The sequence below is a fragment of the Gallinula chloropus genome (assembly GCF_964237585.1).
Source record: "Gallinula chloropus genome assembly, chromosome: 5".
Classification (NCBI taxonomy): Eukaryota; Metazoa; Chordata; class Aves; order Gruiformes; family Rallidae; genus Gallinula; species Gallinula chloropus.
The window spans coordinates 39156564-39171851 of NC_140090.1; positions in this window are offsets into that span (position 1 = coordinate 39156564).

The following is a 15288-nucleotide window of genomic DNA, read 5'->3' on the forward strand; positions in this document are numbered from 1 at the left end:
TCCACAAAAGACTGTCAACACTCTTGAATATGTGTAATCTGTGTTTGAAAGAGCAAACAAGCAAAAAACTAATGTGGGGTTTTTTTTGTCTTGGGTTGGGGTTTTTTTGCATTTGTGATTCCTCCCAGTCATTCCCCCAGACCAAGGATTTATTGCTTGAACTGTGTTTGGAAGAAATCCCTGTGTGCTTAATTTGCCCGTTTGCTATCTAAATGCTTGTTTGGGTTTCTGTCATTGAAATGCCTCCTCAAAATTACTTCCTTCTTTTACTTGCCTACAGAAACCACTTCATCTGGCCTTATTTGAAATACGTAATGGCTATCCCATTCTACATTTATAGAGGTACATTTTTCATTAGAGTAAATATATGAATCAAAGTATCAGAGGTCAATCTGAATGGTTTTGTGAGAGAACTCTATAGTATGTTTTATTTTTTGTAGTAGAGATCTAGACAGAGAAGTTACACAGCCCTTCTAACCCTCAGTCCTATTTTTAAATGCAAGTCTGTTCTTTCCTACTTTTTCCTACTTTTGAGTCATAAGAAAGCATTAAATTAAAAACCAGTCAATCCATCTGTGGTAAGCAGCTCAGTGGCTTTGCACAGCAGATATTTATTTATTAGGTTATTTTTTTTATATATGACATGATATGTGAAATTGAAAAAGAGTTGGTCCTAAACTTCCAAATGCAATCTGTTGCGATTTCTAATTTTCTTTTAAAAATGACATAATTTTTTAGATAACTCTTCCTAAATTTAACATTCCTAACATGTATGAAAGGTTTTCTGATTTTTAAGTCCTCCTGGAGTGAAAAGATCAACTCCAATATTATTTTGATTGCTCTTGAGATGGAGAATGAATTACATTTCACATCTCAATGGTTATGAATCTAGCATGAAAACATGTAATATTCTTGTCAAGACAAAAGGTATTATATTCATGTTGTATTTATTTTCTTGTTGTTTATGTATTTGGTTTTATATTTATAAATCACTGCCTGTAATTCAGTTCCAGAGCTGAAAAATTTACAGATTTGTTTATTGTGTTAATCTAAGTTATGAGGCTGTTTGATTCTGGCCTTTTACAGACAGAAGTACCATAACTAAATTGAAGGTTAGTAGTAAAACAAATCTAAAAGCAGTGAAGTGCCTTTCCTCCCCTATTCAGATTATTTCCTTTTTGTAATAAATTGCTGTTTCCTTTTTATCAGCACCTTTAACTGTGTTGTACTACAGAAATGGGGTGATTTGAGCTAACCTAAGTGTATTTGATGACCTAGGTGTATTAGATACGGTGTTTCCCCAGTTCTGTACCCTGTTTCCTGATTTTTATTAACAAAGACCAGCTAGGCTTACAAATGTTCAAAACACATTGTGAGCAAAGATGTATCTTTTACCTAAATATCATGTAGGCTGTAAATGACAGCCTTGTTCATAATGTTTTGAGTTTTATGTAAGTCTTTACAACTCAAAAACTTGATAAATAATCTAGTTGTTAATAAAAATTTACTTGATTGGCTCAGTAGACATAGATAGTATTTAAAACATTTCTATTTTGCATTTTTAACTCACTATGGAATTTGAGATGGAGATGAAAAATCCAAAGTAGATTTCTGACTAAACTTAATTGAATATTGCTAGATTTAAACCAAAATCTACTATTACAGACAGGAGTGCTTAAATTTCTTTATATTTTTTTTAAAAAGAAAACAACACAAAACCAACAAATTAAAAACAAAAGAAAGAAAATCAGTCCTGAAAACCGGATGGGTCATGTTTCAGTGAAGCAGATTAACAGGAAATAAAGGCCCACCCTATTACTGATTTTTAACACTAGGGTGTTTTTTGAAAAAAAATTATTCAAATCCTCCTATGAAGTCTGTAGCACCTAAACTAAAAGCACTTTTAAAGAAAATGTTAAAAAGTCAGAAACTTGAAGATTAACTTGCCATATTTTAATTTAATTTTTAAACTTGTGCTGCTCTGGGGGTCATGGTTATGTGGGGTTAAATGGAGATTCGCTCCCAGTTCTTCTTCTACACGCTGCCTTCATCCCTTCCCCTTCAAGAATGTTTTCTTTCCCTGGATGAATTTAATCTCTTTTGCAGACTTATTGACCCAAAAGTAACTCTCAGGCATGTCCATTATCATGTGTTTACTCTGCCATACTAGGACATTAATATGTAAGACTCTTAAAAAGTATATACGCTTGACTACCCCTCTGCTTTTGGCAGTACTAGTTGTCAGTAGCTCAGGGCTGAGGTGACAGCCCTAAGGGGTGTGAGTGCAGTGTTACTGTGATGTAAAAAGACTACTCTGTTACCTCGGAATAAATGATATACCTCAGTGCTTCACAATTTTTTATCACTAAGGCACTGCATACTTTGGGAATTGTCATTCACGCAATGTTCCGACAGATTCCACAGCCACAGTGTTCATCTAAGACTGTCAGTGTTCAGACTCTAATGTTGATCCTACCCGCCACCTGAGTTACTCAAAACTAATGGTTGCATCTGAATACTCTTTTAAACTTCTAAATTGTTTTTCTTGTAGGTGTTCTCTCAAAACACAGAACATGTTTCCAGGTCTTTGCTTCCCAGCACCTTATTCTATACATTTTTTCTATACATGATTTTCAATACAGTCTCTCCAGTATGTGGGGAAAATGTGTTCTCTTGAACATGTGTTCTCTGTGGGTCTGCTCTCCTGGGTCTTCTCTGACCTATGCAGTTGGCAAGCCCTTGTTATGTGATTAAAGAACTTGTTAAATGCAATGATAATGGCAGCTGTATGGATATTCAAGAACAGACAGGTAAGCCACGTGATTTTCTAGTAACTCAATTGCCATTGAGCTTAGAGAAATGATTTAATGCAGTTGAATGAATTTCTGTTAATCAGATAAGCCGTATTAATTGCACAGATACGGCTTCATGACAAGTGCAAGATAAAACACGGTATTTTAAACTTGAGTAACAGTGATAATTTGTTACAAATTTGAAGGCAAGTTTATATCCCTTTTATTTAGGGAGCTGTGGATCTCCTTGCTTCTAAAAATACCCCAATTGATAACATAAAACTGACTCTGTACTTGGAAATATCCCAAGATTGTGTTTTTATACAGCCTGGACTGCACTGAAATCTAGTATAGAGTTTAATGGTGGACATCACAGAGCATTTCAGCTATGTTCTTGGCCTTTACAGTGATATTTTCTATCTAATTTTGATATTACTGGGTAGGTAGCTTTTCAATAGCAGAAAAGCAGCTTATTAGCTCTTGCTGAAGAGAAAGATGCACAGATCTCTGATGCCTAGGAGTCTATTGAATAAAGATAGTTCTCAAAATTACCTTTTTAAACAGCGGGGAAATAGCAGTGTCTGTTAGCAACTTTCCATTTATCACCAATGAAGTTCTACACAATCTGGCTACCAACTCTTTGAGTCTGGAAAAAGTACAAATTTGAAAAAGTACAAAACAGATAATTTAAAAAAAGTATCAAAGGGGGATTTTTGTATGGGTAAAAAATACAAAATCATTTTGACTTTGGGGGTGAAAAGTGCAGATCTTCTAATGCAGCGAACTATCAATTTATATGATTTTGATCAGCATATTGTAATGGAGTATTCACAAAAGGGGTGAATCAATAGATGTAAATGTCACAAGTGAGGTTGTTCATCACCCTGAGCAAAGCAAAGATTTGGTTTCATGTGAATGAATCTATTCAGTGCTGGAGACCATGGACACATTGCCAGAATACAGATGTGTTAAAAATAAATAAATAAATGCTATTTAATGTGAGTTGTGGGATAGTCTTGAAGTTGATAAGGGGACGAGAGTTTGTATTTCATGCAAAGAAACCTAAGCAGGATGCACAGGGAAGTTTTACTCTGGTTTTGTGTGTGCATTTGCTCCCTTTTTCTTTAACCAAAAAAAAAGGAGAAAGAGAACCCTGAAAAGTAAATAACATGTTTTGACTATGTAACAGTGAAGATCTGTATTTATACCACATATATAGAGCAGTCCTGTAAGATCTTGAGGCTACTAACAGTTTAAGTAATACAGCGGCAAAGTATTTGAAGACAATATATCCCCTTAGTGTCATGAAATAGCCAGAAAATGATAATTAACCTAAAATTTAATGATACCGAATGCAAATAGGAACATGTAGCTGAAGTAAATTGTATGGAAAATGTGTGGTTATTTCCTAAATTGGATAATTGAGGAGAATTCAAGGTATGGTGATGAATCACTCCTTTTATTCCAGGCAGCTGGAGGAAAAATTCCTTGGGTATAAAATTCTTAAATGAAAAGTAGAGTAGTATTTGGCAAAGACCTTGCTCAAGTGAACTCTCCTGTGTTCACAGAGCAACAGTAAGGAATATGAGATGCCACCATGATTTGTTAGTCTTAAACAGCCAGCTAGGACAATTTGAAAGACTGAATGTCAACTTCTGTGAAGGATCCCAAGGGCATAGTGAGGAGTGTGAGGTTACTACAGAGCTTCGCTGGTGTGATCTTTGAGCACCTCAGGTATATCCTAATTCAGTGATTCACTGTATTGCCATGGGCACAGTAATCCTTACTTGGAGCAAGGGTGTAATATGTAGGGTGTCATCCATTTCCTTTTGCTGATACTAGGGCCACCATAGAATTAGTGTAAGTTGCCACAATGTCCTTTTTGTAGTGCTGTTTTTCTCCCTTTGAAACCTCCACTTCACTTGTGGTTAATGAAATAGTAGTTGAGACCTTCTGTTTGAAAAGTTTGATTAGTTTAATTTTGGTTCTGTAGTAATGATCTCCTAGCTGTAAATTCAAGAGAAACTGTCTAAGTTTATTATAAAAATTTGTCAAGAGTATATTTCCATTTGATTGTGCCAAATAACTGCTAGAAAATATTTTCAGTTTAGAGAAATCTGCAGCTGTCAATTCTTTCAGTGACATTGGGAGGCCATGTATTGTCTCTCTGTCTTAATTTATGCATGTCTTAATTTATGCATCTTACAAGATGGAATACTCATAGGAGTACTTATAAACTTTCCCTAATGTCAATGGATGCTTCTACATCCTTTGTTGAAAAATTTCGTAAATGCTGAGTGTGTTATGGGAGAGGAAGCAGCTTCTCCAGAATTAACAAATAACTACTTTCCTTTGTTACAGTGATTTTAGCTCCAACATCACTTTGGCATAAAAAAAGAAATAAGCATTTGGCTTATTATTTCTGACTTCTTTATTATTTTCCCATGGGGAAGAGGAAATGGGGGTGGCTTGTGAAACTCTCCAGAGAACCTGAAGGAAATTCAGAGGGTATTTCATTTGTTTAAAGTTGCTTTCAAATGGCATTTTTCCTCTTGTTTTATTATTAAATGGTGCTGTTTGGTTGTGTATATGTATTGTAAATTGAAAGACTGAAAAATACATTTTATTTTCCACTGTTTTGATTCTAGTGACATTTGAAAAGTTAGTACCTACTAAATGGTACAGACTCTTGTTCGATTGTTAAAGCCATTGAAGTTTCAGTGTCAGTATGTTGAGGTTTTACTGCTTGAAAAGAATATACATTCTTATACTGTCACTTTCAGCAGTATTCTTTTTTTTGAAGGAGCTACAGAGTGAGAATAATATGTTGATTTGGCTCCTATAGTAATTATTTTCTCATCTTCTTGCTTGTGATTTCAGTGAAGTTTCAAAAACATTGGTGGGATTAATAGTGGTTGTGCTTTCTTTAAGAAGTCAGAGTCTGATTATAACAAGGATAATTTCTGGAAGGTTAAACATAGAAAGCTAAACATTTTTTTAAAAATATCACTAAGTTATCACCCGCAAGGTATAATTTTGAAAATATAGTTAGCATAGAGACACATTTGGGACTAATCTTGCAAGATCATTTGTGCAGTGGAATTCCCCAAAGATTTAAATATAGGAACTTTGAGAAACAAATTAGAGCTTGCATCTTGCAGTCCTAATCAAAGTGGAGAAAAAGGAGCACAGAGTGATCAGAGACTTCTCTCCACAATTACACTGGAGTACTTAATGTCTCCATTACTCTCAGTTTACCACAGTTCTTCCTCTTCAGTTACTTTCCAGTTTATTAAGGCTTGTGTCTAATTTTGCATGTAGCTTACTCTCCTAGATGAAATAATTCTTCATGCTTTTAATTTTCAAAGTAATTGCTAATTAGTCAATTTGATTTTTGTATATTTCTCCCCAGCCATAATGGAACTATTTTTTCTTCATATCTTTTTCTTTGTATAAAGGAATTAGTGTTGTGGATTACTTCAGTAGTATTGGGATATTTGATTTCTTTCTTTGAGAAGTGCAGCTTTTCTCAATCGACCTAGGTGCTGCTGTTCTGCAACAAGTACTTTTTTTTTAAGGATGTTTGTAAAAATTCAGTAACAGTCCTTTTAGTCTGCATCCATGCCATCAGTGAGCCAGTTGGAGAGTTCATGTCTATGCCTGTGCATGTATATTCAAGCAATTTCCAAAGAATGAGCTTTGCTTGAGTTTTCTTGCATGTTTTCCATTAAGACAGAATGGGTTTTGGAAAAGTGCAGAACGCTGTATCTAAAGATTCGTGTTTGAATGGGATTTTTTAACAGAACTTGACCATAATGACTGTTCCCTATTACAGAAATTCTCATATGTTGCTGCATTTCATCATTATTACCTTTGTACTTTTTTTTTTAACCAACACTTGAAACTGCAGAAGATTGTGATTTTACAGAAGCTTGGTCTTTTTCAGCCCTCCTAGGTATTTATTTTGAAGTTAAGTTCTGTGCAATACATGAATACCAGTAGAAATGCTCAGCTTATTGTCTTGTATGGTTGATTCTTTGATTTTAAAGCAACATTAGAGTGTTTGGAAAGGCAGTATTCAGAAAGTGCTTGTAAAGTTGTGTTTGTATATGAATCCAAAACATCAATTAATTTAATTTTCATTAGCAAGTACTGGTATCATTTCTATGTGATTGTCTTGGAACTAGCTTAAGTAATCTGAATAGTTATGCACGAGTCATAAACTTTGACTCAATCAGTGTGTGTTGTAGGGGGTAGTGGGAGGAAACAGTACCATGTAGTTTGGTGTGAGACTTGGATATAGGGTGCAGTTTTATGTTGCTGGTTTGGGTTTAGTGTTGCCAGCTGACTCCTCAGTATATTTAGGAGGATGGCCTGTGTTTATTTCTGTCTTCTGGTTCTGGAGGTTCAGCAAAGATTAGTGCCTATCTAGGGAGTGAGTTGCTATGTGTAGTGGTTTAAGGATTGTCATCAAAGCATTGTATGCTGATAAAGGGCATAAGATCCTCTGTCATCCTCAAATATTGGAGCTGTCTCACTGAGGGTTTTTCTCAGCAAAGCTGAGCAAACTGTGAAAAGCTGAACAAACGGTGAACATGGTGTTGGACTCGCAGCATGTTTCAACTACATGGAAGTTAATTGGAGCAGGGACTGGGATCATGGTTCCCAGCCCCAGCTAGCTAGTGTTATTCTCTGTGTAATGCAATAAATGTTTGAGTCTAAACTTGCTGACTGGTCATGCTTTTAAAAAAATTCTCTCCTTAGTCCCATCTGTGTTAAAAGATACAGAGCATTCTTATCCAGGAAAACAGAAGAAATTTAAGTCTTGCTAGCTTGGCAGTTCTACTGTGTAGTAGTTTGTATCTCAATAATTTCCACTAAATTACAGTAAGGATGGATCTTGAAATGAAATTCATCATAGCCATAATAGTCTGTGATGCTGTGAAAAACCTGAATGTTTCTCTTTAATACACATTATGATGAATTACTTGAACACAGACATGATCTATAAAACAGACATGAGGAAACTAATTTGTCATAAATATTATTTTGGTTGCCATGCTTTTGTCCATTTCGTATCTGTGCTTTTAACTTCGTATCATGCCCTTATTGAAATGTTGGGCTTATTTGGAATGCATTCAGAAGGCCTAAAGGAAATAACATGAAGGAATGTAATGTGCTGAAGTCTAATAAACAATATAATATGGTTTTTGAAGACGCTCTGAGATCTAGTGGAAGTGACAAAATGGTTGTCACCAACTTTTTTCAATTTTGAAAACTGTTGCATTCACTTAAAGCCCATCTCATCTTTAGAAATAAAATTTAATGCTGTCCTCAAGGCTAACCAATTAAAGCCAGGATTGTGAATGTATTAACATTAATGAGAAATCTCTTGACTTTAATAGTAAGGGATCTTGTTGAGTAGCATATATTTTAAGGCTTTGAACTGAATGATACTTTTTTAGACTTTGTTAAATGAATGATGCTTTTGTATGCTATTGATTTAGAAATCTGTAATATGTTCATTAGTTAAGAAAAAATAAGTTGTTATAAATTTGTATGGCAGTGGTTTTTTTCAACATATTCTTTAGCAGTGGGAGGGAAGTGGTCACAGGAATTGGGACTGTAAAACATCAGAAAGCAAGTAATATACATTCTGCACAGCAGTCTGTATATCTAGAGTTTTACGGGGTTCTGGTTCTCCTCTAAGGAACACTTGTGGAACAAGCATCCCCAAAATAATTAAGGTACAAAATTATGGACTTGAAGTCCTGCAGATAAATAAGTTTGAATAATGATATAATTTATTTTTCCCCCCTTTTGACATGTTTAGAGCTTTTTATCCTGGAGTTACAATTTCCATAAGAGGACAATCTCTATTAATTTTGTATTGAACTTGTATACTAAAAAACCCAAAACCAAGCCAAACACTAAAAGCATATATAATTTTAACCCTCCCAAAAGTGCAACTTCAAAGAGTTACAAAGCCATTAGTAGTGTCATAGTTCAGAGCCTTTGGGGAAAGGGAGATTTTATTTCATTTTGCATTTGTAGTAAATTGAAGCAAGCCTATTGAGCTCCTGGAGAGGGGACTGCAGCAGAAAAAACATGTAGTGTGATTACTGTGAAGCCTACAGGAACAAAGATAATACACGGGGATTTGTGTGGGGAGATGCAGGGATATTTCTTTTCACCCTTCTCTTGCTGGTTGTTCCCTGGTACCTACATTGAAATTCTCTGGTTGCTTCTGGCCAAGGAGACTTCTGGGTTTTTCATTTCCTTTTAATCATCTTGTGAAAATCAGAAATCAGCTCTTGAACTTAACTGAAGTTTCACACAGACTGAGGAAAGCATGTGGAGTGGTCTGATGGGACCTGTTGAGTAAGTGTGCACAATGGTGACTCTAATGCACTTTTCAAGTTTGGCCAAATATGCTTTGGTAGAGTAATAGTGTAGTACCTTTTGTTAAACTGTTGTACCTTTACAACAGATCTGAGCTTTTCATTCTATGCAGAACTAAATGAAGTTATTTCTAAAATTGTTGTGCGTTATTTGGAGATTACCTTTAGAATACCTAATGAGTCTTTCCATCTCTGCCTTATCTGTCAGTGGCACCTGTTACAATGTCATTGTGACAATGCAATGTCTACAATAAATATAAAACCTTAAAACTTTCAGAATGTTAACAAGAATTTGCTGCTATTGGAAACCTGAAGATTTCAAACACTTCCTTTCCTTCCTCCTCCACTCCCCTCAAAAAGAAAATTAAATGCTGGGTTTGAAAATAATCTACAGGTAATTATATAAATGGCTTATGTATGGAACATTATGATGTCCCAGAGGAGAAGGGATGATGCCAACATAGAAGTAACCACATTCAGTGTCAGAACATATTTTTCCTTTTAACTCTTTATATGCATCCAATCAAGGACTGTGTGGAAAATTTTTGAGAATTACTCATGCTGCTAGTGAAAAAGCTCAAGAGTCCAGCCACCCTTCTAGCAGAACTATTTTAGCTGTACGAGCTATGTTTACCTGTTCATGGTGGACTCCATCACTGAATCCCACTCCGTTGCTGTTAAAAACAGAACACTAGCAAAGCTCCCCAGGCACTCCATCCATCCATCCATCTGAAAATGGCTGGACAAGCAAAAATCTTGCTCAGATTCAAAATAGATGGCTAATGGGATGTCAAATACAGATTCTGTTTTCTGCAAGTGAGCAAGATGGTTGCCATGTGTCTGTCTTTTGGAAGCAGATGAAAGTGCCCTAGTTCTTTGAGAGACAGCATGTATAAAGCCTTTCTACTGACTAGAAGCAGCAGACTTCTGTAAGCTCTCATGCAGCAGAAAAAGAATTAGGCTGATGCAACTGAAATCCTTCACTGCTTTTCACTAGACACTGGCACTTGTGGATTTGAGGAGAAAGGAAGCTCCTCTTGGATCCTGTTATAATTGTTATATCAAAATGAACAAAGTAGGAGTATCAATTTTTCTTGCAATGTTTAACTAGTTTTGGAAGAAGGCAATGTTTCTGTTTTTAAAATTCCTCCTCTTGTTTGTACAGCATGAACTTTAGTTCATTAGGAGTAAGGTAATCCGCTAACAGATACCAGCATAACCACTGATAAGCATAATACATGCTAATTGTTTACAAATAAATATGCTGAAAAATGCAATACTTTTAAAATGAAATATTTTTTCAAATGCTTTAAAAGCAATATCTAGAGAGCTGTTTTTTTCTGAAACAAGTGAGTTTCTTTGCTTTTTGTTATGATTGTGCTGCTAGCAACTTGCCTGCGGGTTTATTGGTGCTTGCAGCAGTTTTAAACACATTTTCTTCAGAGGCCTACTGTAATAGTGAAATTTATTCTTATTGTATTCCTTGATACTGGTATTTCTTCTTGCTGTAAAAGAAAAGTTAGTGGTAACCTTACCTAAGGAGCTCTTTTTTTGCCATCAGATAGCTCAGTCATACCCCCTTGCCACCTGTTACTCATCTGTGGGGCTTTTTTCCTGTTGAAAGGAGCAAGTTATTTTTAAGAAATGACATAGTAAAAAGCCACTTACTGGAGCTTTTTGGAGATTGGTGTGAAATGCATGATTCTCACATAGATGTTCTGTTTCCTGTCCTGTGTTTGATGTTGGTATTTATAGCGTAACAGTTCTGTCTGTTTGTCCTCCTAGTCTCTGTGAATACTCCTCTAGCTTTGGCAGATCTACTGTACGAGAAATGCTTTATCTGAGGTCTGAAAGACTTCTTGCTGTGCTGCCTTGTCACAATGGTACTAGGCTTATACTGGTTGACAGAGGAAAAAAATTAATGCGTGAGTTATTCTTCTGTACCTTCCAGCTGGTTTCAGGATGCTGGGGAGAACAGGGGCTGGGATCTGTCAGACCAGAGGACCATTTTTAGCCTTTGGATTAGGATGTTCCTACCCGTTCCTTTCACAGAAAGAAAGTGAGCATATTGGAAAGTGACGTATATTTTAGAGGGGTGTTTTCCAGCTGTTTTGGTATACACCAGATCATGTCTGTCATGTCACTCTTGTCACCCTAGCTGCAGGCTCTAGCATTAGCACTTAAGGCTAATAGTCTGCCAGAGCTGTTGGTTAAGCTCTGCCCTGTTTAGTATATCATCATCTTGACAGCAAGGTATGTTTTGCTTGTAGGAAGATGAGATCATTAGACCTTTCTTCCACAGTTTTCCTCCCTTTTCTGCACATGTCAAAAATTCCAAGAATTAACCACATCATGCTGCAGATTTGCCTCCAGCCAGAAAGGATGTCTGCCTGCCACTTCATTCTGGCTAATGCATGTTTTTGAAAATGCAAAGATTATTAAAACTTACAAGCTTTGCAGTGACTGCATGTTCTTTATACTCCCTTTGTGCTTTTGTGCAATTATAAAGCCCAAGCTTAGGCTAAAAACTTCAGCTGACATAGGTTGTTCTGTTTTGGTGAAGCCCAGAGAGCTGCACTGGTTTGGAGGATCTTGAAAAGAGATTTTTTCCTACATTTTTTTATAGCGCTAAATGTCATTTAAATACTATTGCCTATAGGCTTCTATTATTACTTATAAGACACAAATAATCATAGCTGTGAATGGAACTGCTTGCCTCCCAAGCACTAGGAAAGGCTGCACGTGGCTGCAGCGTCAAGTCTGCACTGATTTTTTTTCATTTGCTTATGGTTTTACTGTTTCAGAAGAGAGGGAGTCGGCACCTTAGTGTTTGTTACTTGTCAAGTGAAAGAAAGAGGAGTAGGTTTTGATATCATGATGTTTATTTAGTTTTGTGTATCACTTAATGTAGTCTTTATTATAATCTTTTTCCTTCGTTATATTACATGTCATATCGGGGAAAGTATTTTCAGGATGTTTTGATCCAACTCAGAATTTTAAAGCTGTTACCATATTCCAAAATTTCTCATCTTACCTTCAGAAGTAACTTTGTAAGCCTAAGCTTCATTGCTAGTCAGTGAATCACACATTCCTGTGTGCCGCAGCCCTTTTGAAAACAAGGTTTAAGACATTTTGTGCTTCATTCTTTGACATGTTATCCAGTTTGCTTGAAAGGCTGTGGTGTGAGAGGGGAAGAAGTCTGAAGCCAAATTTGGCTTTGACCGGAAACACTCTATGTGTTTGAGAGTGAAGGGTCAGATTGGTGTTTTACATTTTTATTTTTTATTATTAAAGGGACTGGGTGGGTGCAAGTTAGGTATTTTAGAGAGGTTTTGTTACAAGAATTATTTGTGGAATGAAAAAGGCTTCAGCCCAGGTAATTGTTACAGCTCCTGTCATTCGAAGGAACTGTTTTGGTGTGTGTGTGGGGGGTGGGGTGGTGACCCCAAATAAATCCTGAGGAATACCCAGTTTTAAAGAGGAAATGAGACAAAGGAGACCAGTACCAATGGTAGTTTTTCATCCCCTTCCTAAGTACCCCTTCTCTTGGCTTGCCTGAGACAGCTCTAAATTTAGAAAGAATACCAAAACACAACATTTCTGAAGGAGCCGCAGGCATTTCAAGATGTCTGTGCGGAAGCTTCGGTGGTGTTCTAGCAGCCAGGGAGGGCTGTGGCTGCCTGTGCTGGAAGCTGGAAGACTGCCACTCTTCTTCCTCTGTTTTGCCTTCCTTTGCTGCATAAGGCACAGAGGAGAGCAACCAACACTAGCATTAGCGTTAAAAAGCAATGACAGAGGTGACAAATTTCAGGCTCAGATCTTACCACCCTTGCCACTATCCCAAATGCCTGCTAACACCACAGTCACCAAATCCAGTAGTTTCCTTGCATCCCCTTGCAGTTTCCTCCTCACTGTGGGAAGCACCTTGCCAGGACAAGTAAGGAGTTAAGGATAGTGAAGACAAAAGGAAAAGGAGATGAAGGTGTTTACTTTCCCCTGTTACCGTTTCATGTCTGATATGGCAGCTTAAATACTCAAGTCCCGATGCCATCTGCCCATGTCACTGTTCAGACTGGCATCCTAGCCTGGGATGGTTGGCTGTTACTTGCCTTATTATTATTGTTAGTTTCATAAAAGTGTTAACACTTTTTTCTTTCTGTCTCTATTTTCTCACTGACCCAAAAGACATAACCCGATGTAACCTTAAAAATTCCGTCATTTATACACGCTAGAACTCTGTATTTTGCTGATACTATTTTGAGAAATTGCATGCAGGTTTGTGTTTCCCAGTAGGGTTTGGTTTCTGGACAGAGCTGAAGAAAACTCCTAGGAATAAGGTAGAGGAACATTCTTTACGTCGGTGTGTCTTCTGAAGCAATAAGTAATGAGATGGTTTAGTCCACGTTTCTAATCTCTGATGCATCTAATAGTTACTGTCGCTTTAGACTTTCTAAAGCAAGTGGACTCTCCCCTCTTGTGCAGGGCTCTCTGTATCACAATGGGATTTTCTGACTTCCTTTTGACTTCATTGCAAGCTTCTAACAGATTGTTTTGCAACTCAACCCCTTCCAGTGGCTTTGTGCGTTGAGCATTTTCAGAAACAAAATAATTTTGAAATTATTTTTTAAATAGCAGCATTTTGTGGGGCATTTAACTATCTTTTTTTCTGCATCTGAGAGGCTCACAAAGTTGTTCATAATACAATTTAGAGAATTTTAAAAGCAGTTGCATGTAGCTAATTGTGTTTCTTTCCCTCTTAAATAACATTTTCTGTGAAACTAGCTGTTGCCTAAGCCATATTTTATATTTGTTTCTACTGATATTTTGTTGAAATTGAAATGACGAACACACTTTTAGCAAATACTGTCAATATTTAGGTAAGCGGTCAGAAAGTTTTGGCTTTTATTAATGTAGATTTCCCTCATGGACAGGGCTGTATTACCATTAGAGTAAAACCAAATAGTTACACTGTGTTTGAAACAAAACACTTGAATGGGGATCAGTAGAAATGTGTCCAGCCAATAGCCTCATGATGTGCATGCATAGTCTCTGTTCAGGAGATCCTCTATTCAGCAAGCCACCTCAAATGTGTTAACTGGGATGAGGACAGGAATACTGAACATCCTGAACAAAGTTCTGCCATTTCTTATCCATCCTAAGTGTGTTTAATAGGCTGTCAGTGTTCCCTGTGAAAGTAAACCTCTAAGCCAAACGCACTTGTCAGTTTCTTGAAAAGCTGCAGTCCTGATGTTCTTCGCTGTTTGTTATTTCATTTAAACTAAATTGTCATTATTTACACTCTTGAAAGTCCTACTTTCCACCATTCCTGTGAAGAGAACTACTTGTGGGCTGGCAGCTTTCGGTGAAACACTCTCACGGGTGAGCTATTACTCATTGTATTACCTTAAGTAATGCCATTGCCTGTTCCAGGGATGCTGATGAAATCATCCCTAGGACTTCAGAGCCACCGCTTTTTCTGTAGCACCAATGACAGTGAAATTAGCCACCAGGAATGGCTGTGGGTGTACATAAGGCTTCTGCAGCTGTGCTGTTAAGCACTACTGTGTAGTGTACCAACTGCATTGTTTCTTGACTTTGTGTCAAAATAACTAGATAGAAAGTATATCCTTCTACCTTTATTTATTTCCATTGCATCCTCCCTCTGAAATACTCAATAAAGTCTGTAAAACAAAAATGATCTCGTACATGTACGTTCAAGAGCAAATGCTGGTTGCAGAGTAGGATACTACTCCATAGTTTATATTCTTTCATTCTCTCAGAGTTGTGTGGAAAAGAAGTCCTACCATATCAGTGATTACTATAAAATGAACTGGAGGTGGGTTTTAGCTGTAATTGCCCATATTTCATGTATCTGAAAAATATCAACTATCTACATGGAATTGGGATATAATTGCTTTAATTGGTATTGAATGTAATTATTTGAAAAAGGAGGGGCAAGCACCACAATTGTTGCATAAAGTATCTTAATGACACTTAATGCATCCTAAATGAATTTGTCATACTCATCTTGATGCAGGCACTTGAAATAATGGCTTCATTTTTATTCCAAGCAGTGGTAAAATTCTAGCTTATTT